The sequence below is a fragment of the Cebus imitator genome, unplaced genomic scaffold (assembly GCF_001604975.1).
Source record: "Cebus imitator isolate Cc_AM_T3 unplaced genomic scaffold, Cebus_imitator-1.0 Scaffold176, whole genome shotgun sequence".
In the NCBI taxonomy this organism is placed as follows: Eukaryota; Metazoa; Chordata; class Mammalia; order Primates; family Cebidae; genus Cebus; species Cebus imitator.
The window spans coordinates 383,663-398,502 of NW_016107491.1; the positions used below are offsets into that span (position 1 = coordinate 383,663).

The 14,840-nt window shown below is 35.2% G+C and overlaps 1 protein-coding gene across 20 annotated transcripts in view; it reads right to left on the bottom strand.

Moving 5' to 3' along the window:
- GULP1 (GULP PTB domain containing engulfment adaptor 1) overlaps positions 1 to 14,840 on the bottom strand; it is a 288,807-nt gene that overhangs the window by 208,149 nt on the left and 65,818 nt on the right. For 3 of the 20 annotated variants that reach the window (XM_037744467.1, XM_037744469.1, XM_037744468.1), the window contains exon 2: positions 11,644 to 11,777. The exons of 15 other annotated variants lie outside the window; for them this stretch is intronic. The gene's annotated coding sequence lies outside the window, so the exon portion shown is untranslated. Of the gene's footprint in view, positions 1 to 7,294; positions 7,308 to 11,266; positions 11,368 to 11,643; positions 11,778 to 14,840 lie in introns of those variants that run through there. 2 more of the 20 variants (XM_037744471.1, XM_037744473.1) reach the window with 2 other exon arrangements.

The following is a 14,840-nucleotide window of genomic DNA, read 5'->3' on the forward strand; positions in this document are numbered from 1 at the left end:
TGTGCTATTGCCCAGGCTGGCATGCAATGATGTAGTCTTGGCTCACCATAACCTCCGCCTCACAGGTTCAAGCGATTTTCCTGCCTTAGCCTCCCAAGTAGCTGAGACTACAGGCATGCACCACCATACCCAGCTAATTTTTGTATTTTTAGTAGAGATGGCATTTCACTGCCTTAGCCGCTGGTCTCGAACTCCTGACCTCGTGATCTGCCCGACTTGGCCTCCCAAAGTGCTGGGATTACAGGCATGAGCCACCACACCTGGCCCAAATTATTTCTTTATTGTGGCTTCATAAAAGTGAAAATCCTGTCAAAAAGTATTTGATCTTTTAAGAATTTTAATGCATATCAAATTATTTTCTGGAAATATATGTCAACATGGAGTTCCACTAATAACATATGACAATGTTAAATTTAAACCACACTTGCCAGCAGTGATCTTTTTAATCTTTTACAATTTGGCAAATTTTGTCCCTTTTTCTAAAATGTATACTTCTTTAACTGCAAGTTAGGAATAAGTTTATATGTTTATTTTGTTGAATGCTTATTTTATAATTTCTATTTTCCTTTTGGTGTGTTTTTAATTTTGTGGTATTTCAGTGAGGTTTTCTGAGGTTTTAATAAAAACATTCTGGGTTATGGCCTTTGAAATTTTTGTTCCTTGATCTTGGTTGCTCTTCTGACAGATAACCAACCATTCACTCAATTCCATCATCAGATTAGGAAAGTTTGGTTTTTATTTTAGTTTCCCTTAACATCATTGTTATGTATTTTGTCCATAAAATAATGTAATATAAATTGCTAAATCTTACAGCTAAGACCTTAGCTATGAATTGATACAAAGGCATTAAAGCAAGTAAGTCATTATCACAGGTGTTTTTTAAAGTTTATTTAATTAATTATTAAAATTGTATTTGTCTAATGTGTTTCATAGATTTAATTATGTTTAATTTTGGGGATTAATCATCTTTGCATTTAGTTTATCATTTAACACTAGGATTACAGTGGACCCTTGAACAACACAGGTTTGAACTGCATGGGTTGGTCCACTGCCAGGTGGATTCTTTTTCAATAAATACAGTTGGGCCTCCAGACCCACGGGTTCTGCAACTGCAACCAAATTCGAATGGAAAATACTGGTATTCATAGAATATGAAACCTATGGATATGGAGGGCTGGCTTTTCATATATATGGGTTCCTCATGGCTGACTGCAGCCTTACTTGGGTATGCAAAGATTTGGAATCCACTGGCAGCCCTGGAATCAATCCCCTGAGGATACAGGGGAGCAAACATATTTGTAAAATACTGCAAATACGGATTTCAGTGCCAAGATCGATAGAAATAGAATTTTTCCCAAATATTCCCCATATTTTAAGCCCCTGCCTTCCTTCTTTCATTTAGAAGATAAAATTATGATTCTCTATTCTTTTCTATAGTATATTAATACATTAGAAATATTCATATGATTAAAGAAAATGTTTATACAACACGTATTCAAACAGCCACCATTAATTTTTAAGACTACCTATTACTACCAAAAGCTGTAAAACTATGTAAATGTATTTCAGTATTAATGAGAAGAGAGTAAGTCTTCATTAAGGGCTCTTATTAAGCACTTTTGTAAACAGTCACACAATGGAAGCTGTTGGAATGAAGGAAATTAGAAACTGTGGTTAATTTCTTAATGAAAAGTTGGGCCAGAAAACATTCATTAACTTGGATTACATAAAAAGTCATTAGTTTAATTTTTCCAGTCCTATGGAGTTTAATTTTGTTCATATTAATATCCATAGAGTGTATAATATATTTAAAGGCAAATTTCAGTTAGCTGTTATTCAGTCTTCCAATTTCCCACAGTTGCAGGATGCGGAGGTCAGTAACTTTACTAATCCTTGTCTCTATTCTACATTAATTGTAATATCACCATAATTGGATATAATTTCACTCATAATTTCACTGTTCAGTAAAATCTGTAATACCTTCTGTACCAATATAATCAAGCACAAAAACATATACAAATTCATCTGCTGTTAGCCATATAATAATAATTGTTTTACAGATGAGGAAAACAGTCTCAGAGATGCAGGCATCGCAGGTATTTTATATGATGATTGGTTATGTCTGAAGGCTCTTCGTCAGCAATCGAACATTTTCCATATCAATATTTTGTGATTGTTCCTTATGTTACTCTAATATCAAATGTTATTATACCATTTAAATTTTTGTTCTTTTGTTCAGTAGCATTTTCACATAACAGTGTGTTTTTCACCCTGCTTTTAATTTAGTATATATATACACTGTGCTTTCCTGTCTCCGCCCAACACCCTCCCCTCCACCAAAATATTCTGCTAATAGCACACTGAGTTTCCTTTCCAGACTTACATTTTTTTTTTCCTCTTTCCTGGTAGTTATGTTTGGCTAAGGGTGATCTTAGTCGTAGTTCTAGGTCAATGGCAGCGCCATGTTCCTAATCATAACTATTCACTTATGAGTGGAAATGTGGACTAAGTTAAAATAAAGAAAATAAAATCAGCACCTTTTTTAAAAACTAGAAAAAAACTATCTCTTTCCACTTGAATTGATTAACTGAAGGACTGAAACCTGGTGGCTATTTTGACCTCATGTTTCTTGCCCTAAAACCTATTGAATTCAGTGGAAAACAGAGCTATGACAGGGAAATAAATATTTAACTGCCTGGATTCAGTCAGGCCTGAAGGACTACTCTAGAACTTTCTACTAGAATAACCAATGTATATTGTTTTGCTTAACTGAGTTTTAATTTGTTTTCTGTCAAGTATAAACAAATAATTACTCTTAAGTGTATATATTATTTACTAATGTATACTACACATTTTACTGAATTTTTCTATGGCTTCTCCCAATCGAACTAATATTAGTAAGCAATAATGGGCCAAAATGATTGACTGATATTTCAAAAGAAATAAAAGTTTTCTATAAAATTATACAGATACAGTTTTGGTGTTTTGAAGACTTTTTTTCATTATGAGAAGCTAAAAAGAAACATGGAATTTCAGATGAGCCTTCAGTAAGAATTATTATACACACTTTAATTATGTTTATATACTTTAAAATTTTCCAGATAAATTAATGACATATTTTACACTGCAAGCAAATAAAGAAATCACTGGAAGCTTAATAGTATGATTCCAATTCAATTCTACCCCAACAAGGTATTTTCTTATTTCTTTGAAGCGCTTCCCAAAGACAATAGCTAAGTTAATCCTTTGTGTCTTAATAACTGGTCAAATAAATTTCTAGAGTAATTATCTGCTTTTATACCTGAACATTTTATTGCTTTTCACTGCCTAAGAATTCGACATCTACTATGTGATATCTGAATAGCCTGTCAAAAATAAAAATTAAAAAATCCAAATGAACAATCAGTGTTTATGGACTGGAAAAGTAAATCCAACTTTATTTTATAAGAAACTTAAGACATATCAGACACCTGGGTCTACAATTTCAGTATTGAAGGCTGGATGCTGGTATACGTGATAGCATCACAAAATATCATAAAAAATACAAAAATGTATTTCTAAATATCAACTATTAAATAAATAAAAGTTTATCTTATTGTAGCTTATGTTTCTTCATTGTTCCCTCAGAAAATATTATGGCTACTTTTCTTTTCTCTTAAATTGGTTTAACTTTACTACACTATTTCAATCTGATTGCCACTGAAGGTATTTGATCCCTCTCTAGAATGCTCTTCTTCGTGTTTCCTCTCTCTGTTAGAGCTTAATTTCCACTTCAAACAGAATTCAATGAACTATAGCTACTTAAGAAAGTGGCCATGCACTATAAATATATATTTTAATAATTCCCTTCCCCAGCTCCATAAAATAGACTATGCTATAAATGACTATAAAAATACTTGTAATGAACAAGCATTGTATTATATCTACCCAAGCTAAGGACATCTTGCTCTTCAGCCTGTTGTAAGACAGAAGGATAAAACTTAGAAGGGAATTTTTTTCTCTCCTAACAGAACTTTAAAAATATCTCTGACCTTTTCAGTTATCTATCATTTATTCTGTGATACCTGAAGATAGTTTCCTATCTATGAGCAGAGAAGATTGCAATCATCTCATTTGAGGTCAGTCTACCAACACCCAATGATACAGTTTAGTGTAGAGCAAGTATCTTCTTTGTTCACAGATTTATCAGAAAAATAAAAGGGGCAGAAATATCAATATGAAAAGGTCAAGTCTAATTTCATTTAGCAATTACATATGTCACATGGAGGTTAGGTCAAAATAATCTATAGAGCACGTGCAACATGATGCTAATAATATCTATTATCCCTCTCTCCTGGAGTATTTTCAAAGGAGTTCATGTACAAAAGGACATTCAAAACTATAAGTACAATACAAATATGAGGTCATGTTACACATTCCAGGAGAAGTTATGACATGCTGAAAAGGCAAAATTTACAATTAAATTTTCTTTTTCCCACAAGTGATGTCAGAGTATGCACTTGCATGTCAACTTTCACCAAGACATTTTAACATAGGAAACAGAAGATTATTTAACATTAAGGACATCTAATTTCCAAGCTGTGTGTCGTTAAAAGAAGTAAATGATCAAAGAGGGGTCTTCCTAATGCTCTGAATCTATTAGTAAGTAGAAAGTACTAGTATTATCCATAGGAGGTCAGTCCTCTGGAGAACTAGATACAAGTAGCAAACCAGTCTTCATCTCTGCCATTCATGAAAACACTTAAATTGAAGTCAGTACATTCTCTCAATGAAGACAACTTAATATACAGCTAATGACAGTCATACTGCCAGGAACATAGCCTCTCTGTGTTTTGCTGTAACCATTCACAGCAACAACAACAAGTGAAATTAAAGGAACAAAAGTCTTCCAGTCTCATGATTTGTGGCACTGGGAAATCAGTGATGTACCTTTGTCTCTGAAGTCTGACTGAAAGCTCGTTCAGTAGTATATAATAATCAGACTATGATATTGTAAAGATTCCCCTTTATTTCTTCTCCAGCTGTATTCATTCAATACACATGTATTGAACACATGCTCAATGCTATGCATTGTATTGTGGACAAGGAAAACAGATGAAGAAATTTAGTTTCTAATCCAGTAGAGTACACAGACAAGTAAATAAATTATAACAACTTGTCATCATAATGTTATAATAGGTGTCAGTCTATTAAATGTTTGATTAACTTAATTCTTAATTTCTAAATAGTAATCAGTACAAATTAGGTAAGCTTCTGATCATGAATTTATAATTTTATTTTAATTTTTTAAAATGCTTTCAATGATATAATGACATTTTATTTTGCAAAAAACTCTGTCTCATATATAGTGTTGTGCTTTCCTTCTTTTACCAAAGAGAAAGTCAATGTTGAAAGATGAGTTAGTAGCACCACACCCAAGGTCAGGACTCAAGAATCTCAACTCTCTTATTTCCTTCGTACAAATGGAGGATAACACATCTAGTTTGCATGCTAAAATCCTGTGGACTATTTATCATTTGATTTCACCTTTTTTTTTTAGGGAACTGTAAGTTTTTATTGATAGTGCTGAAAAAGAAAAACTCATTCATTGTAGAGTGTGTTTTTATTAGAAAACCATTCTAAGTTATGAATTGTTTATTGCCAAATGAAATAATGATGTTTATTGTTTTCTATTAATAGCTGCCAAGAAACCTGACTACAGAAGAAATCATACACTGTGAAATTTGGAAGAATACTGATGTTTGTACAAATGAATAAAAACTGCTGCCTAATCAAGGGAACCATAGTATTCAAACTACTTACATCTTGTCAGCTGAATTATTAAGTACAGCAATCACAGACTCATTGTATGTCTGAATTAGACGAAAACTGCATCATTTTCTTTGTGCCTGGGACATAGCAAATGCTCAAAAAATGTTTAGGAGGAATTTGGGTGAAGAACAGAAAGTGTTAAAGAAAGGAGAAAAATCTTATCAATAGGTCACTAAGCTCCACCCTGCCAAAAATCAAACCAACAATCACACACACACAAACACACACACACACACACACACACACACACACACACACACACACACAGTTAAAGTAGCACATACATTTGAAAGTATATTCACTTAAAGGTAACCTCCCCTCAAATTTAAGAAATGCTAACTGTGCTTTTGGCCAATGTTACATGTGTAATCTCTGAGTGCTAGCTCAAGGACTTTGCAGAGGAGCAATTTATTCAAGACAGAGACTACACTCTGAGATGCAATCTTTATAAGTTTTAAAACTGAAATAGCCTCAAATACTTACAGATGTCAACAAGTAAGTTCAATTCCCTGTATAAGTGCCATCTATGGATTTGAAGTCCCATCTATGGATTGAAATAGCCCATAAAGCGATAAATGACAATAATTTGTAAGAAATATTTGTGAATTAAATGAGGAGGGCAATAAGTAAAATATGCAATGACATCCAAAGAAAGTCTCAAAAACTCAGGGAGGAATAGTTATTTCTCATTCAATGATTGTTTTACTGAAAACAAAACAAAGATAAACAATAAAATATGGTCAACTAAAAGCAGGTTCCTGGGGTAGGTGCCATAGATTGTCCAACCAGTGTATTTGGGACAGGAAATTTCTCACTATGCTCACACTGGCCATCTGTGTGCTATCAAAATGCCTGCCATGCCTATAAATCTCATCCATGAGTGTCCTCTCCCATTCTCCTGCTGGAAGAATAACCCTACCTTGAGGCAATCAACATAAGCCTTTCCCCGCTGAAGATAGGAGAGTAGGCATCTGAGCTAAGACTAGATCATCTAAGGCTTATATGGGGATCTGTCAAAACACTTCAGGGAAGGGAGCAGCTAGGCTTTTTCATTCCTCATTCAATGATACTGATCACTTTTCTGGCAGGCTAAATGACAGTGCTGATGGCTGGATCCAGAGTCACAGCCTCCTCCCTCTTGGAAGCTACCCATTCCGTTAAGAGGGCATAGATACCCACTTTCCTATTGTGTATCCCTCCTTGGGCCTCAATATTTAACTATTTATACCTTGATACCTGTTTCAGAGTTCCTAGAATCTTAATGTACTTTTGTCACACCGTCACTCCAGGAACTGAAACTTAACAAACAAATCCCACTCACTGGCATGACAAACCTAGACTTCAAAAAGAACACCTGTTATAGCCCCAGGTGTCTACATATTAAATACCATCTGATTCTCCATTGCTATGCCATGCCCACAAGCTACAGCTCTCTATTGCGCCATCAGGGACTCCTGGAGCTAATCTGTTTCCTCCAAAGCACCTGGAGGTAGTCTCTGGTAACCTTGGACATCATGCTGCTTCTATTTATCCACTGGAGCTCAACTGTCTGCCCTGCAGCTGAGACAACATCTCCAGCACCTGGCCTGCTCTGCTAACCATCATGACCAGTCCACACAGACACAAATACTAAGATATGAGAAAAACTATAAACAGTGGGACATTATTCCAGTAACTTAAATGTATTCATTTAAACAATACTTATTGAATGTCAGAGATATGGCTGTATGGTAGTGACACAACAATGAACAAGACAGATTTTCTGCCCTCAAGGAATTTGTGTCCTATTTATCTGCCCATATAAACAAAAATTTAACTACACATAAAGGTAAAAACATCCATTTGTTATTACAACAAATAAAAATATGTGCGCTTATATCTATTGCCCAACATAGAGAAAGTATCTGAAATGTTATATCAAAATATAAGTTAAGGAGCATACGCCACATTTTCTTGAGTGGAGGATGCAAGGATTTAAGAAATTGAAAAATGCCCTACAAGTTAAAATACAAAACGCCCAAGTAACTGTAGACAGAGAGATATGCAAATGAGTCAAATGGTGAGGGAGAAAGAAAAGAGGGCTAGTTCAGATGCAATAGATGCATAGTGGGGAGTTAACACAGAAATATGTACACTTAACACATGTGACATGAAGCTCATTTTTTTCTCTTGAATTGCACATAATGTCATGAACTTCATAAACCTCAATCTGTCCAGGGAAAATAATTCAGCCTTTCTGGTATTCTTAGTCCAGTAGTTTTGCCATGTAAACCGTTCCTTGTTTTCTGTTTTCATGGGGTGTTTGGGGGCTTTTTGTTTTCTTTTTCAAATCTCAGTCACTGTTCAGCACAAAATTTCTAACTCAGAGTTGCCTTTCCTCCTTTACAGGCCCTTCTTTTGCCTCCATTCCCCCTTCTCCTATGCTGTCTTTTCTTGGTTGGCCTGCTCTGGCTGCTGGAGGTGTCACAGAAAGTTGGATAACCTGAGGAATGTCCTTCAGCTGAGCAGAAAAGTTAGATAGCTGGTCTTGATCATGTATTTCCCTGCTGGACATGTTGTTCCCATCATCATTTGATCTGGTCCTGGCATTGGTATGATATTAACCTACTAATGTTCTGGCCACTTGTTTTCTCTAGGTCTGCACAGATGGCATCTTTTCTGCAGCACATTCATGGTCTTCAAGTGCCCATGTACCATACTGTCCACTTCATGGTCTTCTGACCTTAGAGATTCCAAGAGCAGTGCTGCTTCCTTTGTCTCACCTCTTTGGGCAATCTCTACATGTCTCATAACATAGGAAGCAGGTTCCTGCAGGGCCAACTAGAGTCTGCTTACAAATCAGGCCCGGACTATCTTTATCGTGCCTTTCTTGACACCCTACCCTCTCTTAATTCATTCTTTCCAAAGTCCGGTGACCCTTAGACAATGTTGCAGACATTCCTTCCCAGAAAACTTGCAACAAGACCCAAACCAATGTTCAATCAACAATTATCAGGTTCCTTCTAATAATACTGGTAGCATTCAAGAATTTTATGCTTCCTCATAACCAACCTGACAACCAGGTATATTTCACAACAAAATAAGGCACAAACAAAATTCTGCCTCATAAGCAAATATTTATTAGCCATCAGGCACTAAAACAGTCGTACATACTGTTTCAGTAAGCTCTGTGAAGTCCCCGATCTATCACTTCAAAAGCCCCTTATATGAATGGTGATCTCCGAGATAAATAAAATTGCATCCCCTACAAGATTCACCTTCCCAGTCAATCCAGTAAAAGATCCCAAGACAGATTTTCCATTAAGGAAATGGCAGAGCTGCAGTATAGGACCATGTGTATTGCTATATCAGCACACAGCTGGCAAGGCAGAGGTTTCCAAACAATATTTCTAGCCAGCTGCATATAATGAACACCACTTGTTTCATCTGGAAAACACTATTACTAATACATTTTGTGCTAATTAGCCCACTGGTACAGATGTAAACAGCAATTTGAAATCTTGCCCCAGCTGCCTCTGGGACTTAGATTACTGAATAAAGTCCTTCAAATATTATTCAACCACTCCAGTGGTGGATGTTAAAATAAATTGACTCAAATATGTGTGTGTGTGTGTGTGTGTGTGTGTGTGTGTCTGTGTGTGTGTATCTGTGTGTGTCTGTGTATACAAAGATACGTGGGTCATATATGTATATATGATATATGTATAAATACACATATACATATCACATGATCTAAACTGTAGCATATCAACAAAAATTATGAATGACATTCAGAATGAGATTCTAATGTCCCCTCTTTGCAGAAAACCACAAACCATGGAATACATGACTAGCATCTCCCTCCCCAGAGAAAGAAAAAAAGAATCAGGGGGAAAGACAAAGTGATAATGCTCCATAGCTGCTCTCCTTTGAGGTTATGGTCTACCTTATAGCTCCCTCTTCTTATTTCCCTTAAGACAGGATGTTCCAAATTAGTTGGGCTTTATTAGTACATAGATGGGAAGGCTGAGAACCCACTACCGTGAGTTTAAATTCCATTATTTTATGGAATTTAAAATCCTCACTTTCCACTGTGAATTCTCTCCACAGACATCCTTTCACCTATAAGTAATCCAGTAACTCTGAGGATCAACAAGTGCTTTCAGGGATCCTCCATGTAACAGAAATGCAAACACCCACATGGAAAGCCAAAAGGGATTTCCCAGGGATTTGCAGGCACTTATTTGCAAAAGGGATGCCTATTGCTTGAGCAAGATGATCAAATCGAAATCCACAAAAATTTAGTTATTTACCTATCACAAATAATTCTGAGAAGCACAGAGGGAGGTCAGCAAGTTCTAAATAAGATAGATGATAGATGAATTAGCAATAACACGCATTAAGTGTACTGCATGTAAACTGAAGATATTAATATACCTTTTAAAAACCTGTAATGTTAGGTCTAGTAAGTTTAATAGAACATAATCTATAAAATCTGATGTAACACACAAGCACATGAAGTATGATCAGCAGAGATTACTGCCACCAGTTAGCTCTTAAAGCTGCCACAAATTAGATACATCCAAATAAGCCCTTATCTTCATGACTGCTAATGCTGCTCCTCTTTCAAATTTCTTACCTTGCAAATGTCAGTTCTTCAAGTTATACAGTATTTCTTCCTTTCAACTCTACATCCTGTCATCAAATCTTATGTACTATGATGAAAACCACAATTACTTTTGCTCTGACCTGATACTTTGCTTTCAAAAGAGCATTGAAATATATACCTTCTTCCTTTCTATTAGTATCAGAGGCTAATAATCCGTTGCCTTTAAAATTGGACTAACTCTCCATTCCTACACTGTTTTCCCCAGCCTTTGCTCTGCTGTCTGGCAGTGACAGCTCATAACTGCAAATCTTGATTCTGCCACCCACCTATCTGCCATCCTGCAATGCTTCCTTGGAATTTTCAGGATAAATTTTACACTCCTCCATAATAAGGTCCCTGCAAATATCTAAACTATACTCTAGTCAACTACTTCCTGATGCATAACCATTGCTTTTGATAGTGCCAATCCACTGGACTCTAAGGGCTACAAATTATTGCAAAGCATCTACAAGTCCACAGGCACACCAAGTTATCATCTATAGACTGAAAACATCACACACAGAGATATACTATAATTATTCAAAGGTGTAAAAATGAACCCTCAAAGTTACCAAAGGCAGTTAGATATTATGACTTTAAATTCTTACAAATACACTTGAAAAGCACAAGTGTTTTCTAGAAGAAAAAGCAGGCAATTATGTTAATTTAAGAGATAATAAAAATTGAGAAAGTTGTCATTTTTCAAACCTTAATATTTTCATAACTCCTAGGAAATTAACTGCAGGAAGTCTTTCCAGTCACTTAGCTACTTCATCTACCTTTCTTTACAATTCATATTTTTTTCTTTTTTAAAAAATTAGAACCAACCTCCTATTAAGGATCTTTTTTCTTTTCTACATTCTGTTCTCCTTCACTGGTTAGAAGTAAGATGTGGTAGATCTCCAAATGTTTCTGTTGTTACACGTTTGGTAGGAAAGCCAATGTGTGCATTGAAAGGATCAAACAATGTTTTACTCTCTTGGCCAGCATGCTCCATCAGCCTTCTAAGTCAGATAACGGGTGAAAAAATGGAAAGGATCTACACCCATTAACATTCAGAGGCTTGTTAAAGAAACATATACATCTAATATCTTGGCATATGGCTAAGAGGAACATAGTTATTCATTTGTGAAAAAGCTGGGGTTATTTGTAAACTTAAATTTAAGACTTTAGAAGAATAAGCAACAAACCTTTAACAGGTTTACCTGTACATCCTGCAGGCACTAATAAGAGAATAAACTTCACATCTGTTCAGTGTCAAAAAGAATCATAAGTCTTCCACTGTTTTGTTTTGCTTATAAACATGTGCAGGTGAGCAAGGCATCATCAATAATATCACCTGCAGAAATAAAAGTGAGTTATATATGTAGAAAAACATTTCCAAAAAGAGTTCTGAGAAACACTAGTTCTATGAAACGTATGAGGTGTTTTATACACACACAAAAAATGGTTCCATAGGACTAAATATATTTAAACAATTTTATAATGGTATTTCTCATATTTTTAATGCATTAATGTTTATTTTAAAGCTCCAAAAGCAGAATGTAACATAATTCCTTATTTAATCTCACAAGGAAACACTTTTACATGGAATATTTCCAGAGTTTTGTTTGTAATGCTCTCAGAAAAATGATGAGATATAGTTTCACCATTAACAATTTTATTTCCAGAAAATGAGTCAATTGTTACAACTGAGCTCGTGACTGAAATGTAGGAGTACATGACATGCAAGTAGTCATGAGCACCTTAAACCAGAGTCATAAAGATGCCTTGAAATAATTCTTACTTTTTGAAATTGAGCAACAATAAATCTCAGTATTTACAAAGAAAATTTTGTCAATAAGAAGGAAATAGAATTAAATTTGGAAAGGAAGGCAATCATGATGGAAACTAGATTTTGTTCAAAATCCCTTTGAATTAAGAAAAAAAATTATTGAATATAAATGACATATATATTTTTGTAAAAGAAGTGTGCTTCATCTCCATTAGAACAGGATAATTATCACCATAAACATCAAAGGCATGGTAGGCATTAAGTTGCTTTCTAAAACAGGTCCCTAAAAGCTGAATAGAGAAGTGTCAATTTCCCCCAACACATTTTTCTTCTCATACAATTAATCTGACAAACAGAATTACCTCAATTTGGCTTAGATGTGAACACCTGACAAATCACAACAAACATCAAATGTGCTATTTCCAAGGATGTCCTCTGTATTTTTTCTGTAATGATAAAGTCTCAATGATCTTTTTATGCAAATTATATCACATCATTTCCAAGCACAAAAATCATTTCATTGTTTCTGCCAACACTTATAGACAAATAGGTCTTACATAAACTGGCCCTTGTTCTCTTTTTCTCTTTCTTTCTCTCTCTCTTCTCTCCCACCCCTGACCCCGCCCCATCCATTCCATTCACATAAATCTTCTTGCTGTGCCTCATACAAGCAAGAGTCATTCCTTCCTTAGGGTTTTTTTTCCTAGACCTTGGCCCAGCACCTTTTCATGCTCAGAGAGTCTAATTTAAATAGTTAGAGATCATAAGCAGGCATCAGTGTTTCTTGAAAATGACTAGATAAAAAGAAGCGTAGGACAGAACAGAAGAATAAATGATTGACATAAATAAAGACAGCGACTCCCTATCAAAGATTTTTACAAAGCAGAACATCTTAAACATGCTTCACATAACATTTAGCATTTAATACCTCCTGGTCAAGCTATCTTTAATTGTCATCCCTGCAATATTATGCAATGCAGTGACATTTTAGAAAGGCAAAGAGCTTTAAATTACTAATTTATTGGGGAAAATAATTAAGTTTTCAGGTTCATGCCATGATGAACCTGAAAGAGAAACTATATTTCATGATTGTGTTGAATGATAATACCCTTCAATTGTATGGTAACTAAACTATTTATTATATATTAAAATCAAAACTGTTATTAGGGCTATTTACTTTTCAATTCTTAAAATCAGGTAATAAAATGAAATATAAACTTCACAATAAAATTTCTAAAAGGCAGTTTGTAGTTTATTGCTCTGCATTCAAGTAAGCATCTCATGCCTTGCTGTCTTTCCAAAAACAGCAGCCAAATGGTATCCACTTAATCTTCTCCAGGGCTGTCTTGACAGACAAGAGCACTTTCAAGGCTACAGGGCTCAGACATTGTGCACACCATGACCAAACTAAAAACAAAAGCTTCACCACTTACTTTGTCAACACTGATAATTAAATCAATCTTCCTCTTAAGAAATCATAATAAAGATTCCACAGGTGGAAGCAGCTCTTACTGCCAAAGGGCTTTCTATGATTTGATGCATCCAAGATTTGATGCCAGAAAAAGTGCTTTTAAAAAACTCGAAATACTGGTAGTTTTCGGCTAGTCGAGGAAATTTTAACTGCTTGAAATTTATTGTTAGAAGAAAACATTGAGTTGCCTATGGTGTATAATAGAGATTGTTTAAAAGCTACAGGAGGTAGCTATAGACTTTTGGCATTGTGATTGAAGATTTCTATGCTTGAAAATTATTAGCAGTTCAGAATAAAAAGTAAAGCCTATTTTGTCCAGAATACATTTGTTTTAGTCATGAATGACACTGTTTATAAGATCATAACCAGAGAATCTAAGAATGAAGTAGATAGAATCATCAAAGTAAACCAGCAAGAAACTACAGGATCTCAATCAAAGAGAACCAGAGATCAAGAGGCAGCAGAGCATCTTGTCAATGGGAAAACAAAATTCTCCAGTTCACTTCACGTTACAAAAAATCAACAAGGCTTGATAAATACAGAACAATCACAAAACAAACACTGAAAGCCTCTACATTTAGCTAATCCCCATTTTTTTCCTAGTTTATTTATTCACTGATTACTCTCTGTGGAATAGCTCTAATATATCTTTTTGCACAATTCCAAAGTTAACCAGTGCATAAGCAGCATCTCACTTTAAGTTCAGTTTTCTAAGTCCTACAATATTACTAATGTCACATGGAAAAGCAAAGTCTTTTCCTTCCAAAATCATGATAAGAAAAAATGAGCAATCAGTTATTTGGGGTCTGTCACCTCCCTTCTCCTCAGAAAAGCTATAGCTAAGAGCACATCAACATATTTTTTAATAAAATTCATCTTGCTCTTATATTTATAGCTAACTATAAAGCCACCTTACATTCAAAACAATAAACTGAGGCAAATTTTCCCATAAGACTAACTTGATCGCGCCGGGCGCGGTGGCTCACGCCTGTAATCCCAGCACTTTGGGAGGCCGAGACGGGTGGATCACGAGGTCAAGAGATCGAGGCCATCCTGGTCAACATGGTGAAACCCCGTCTCTACTAAAAATACAAAAAATTAGCTGGGCATGGTGGTGCGTGCCTGTAATCCCAGCTACTCAGGAGGCTGAGACAGGA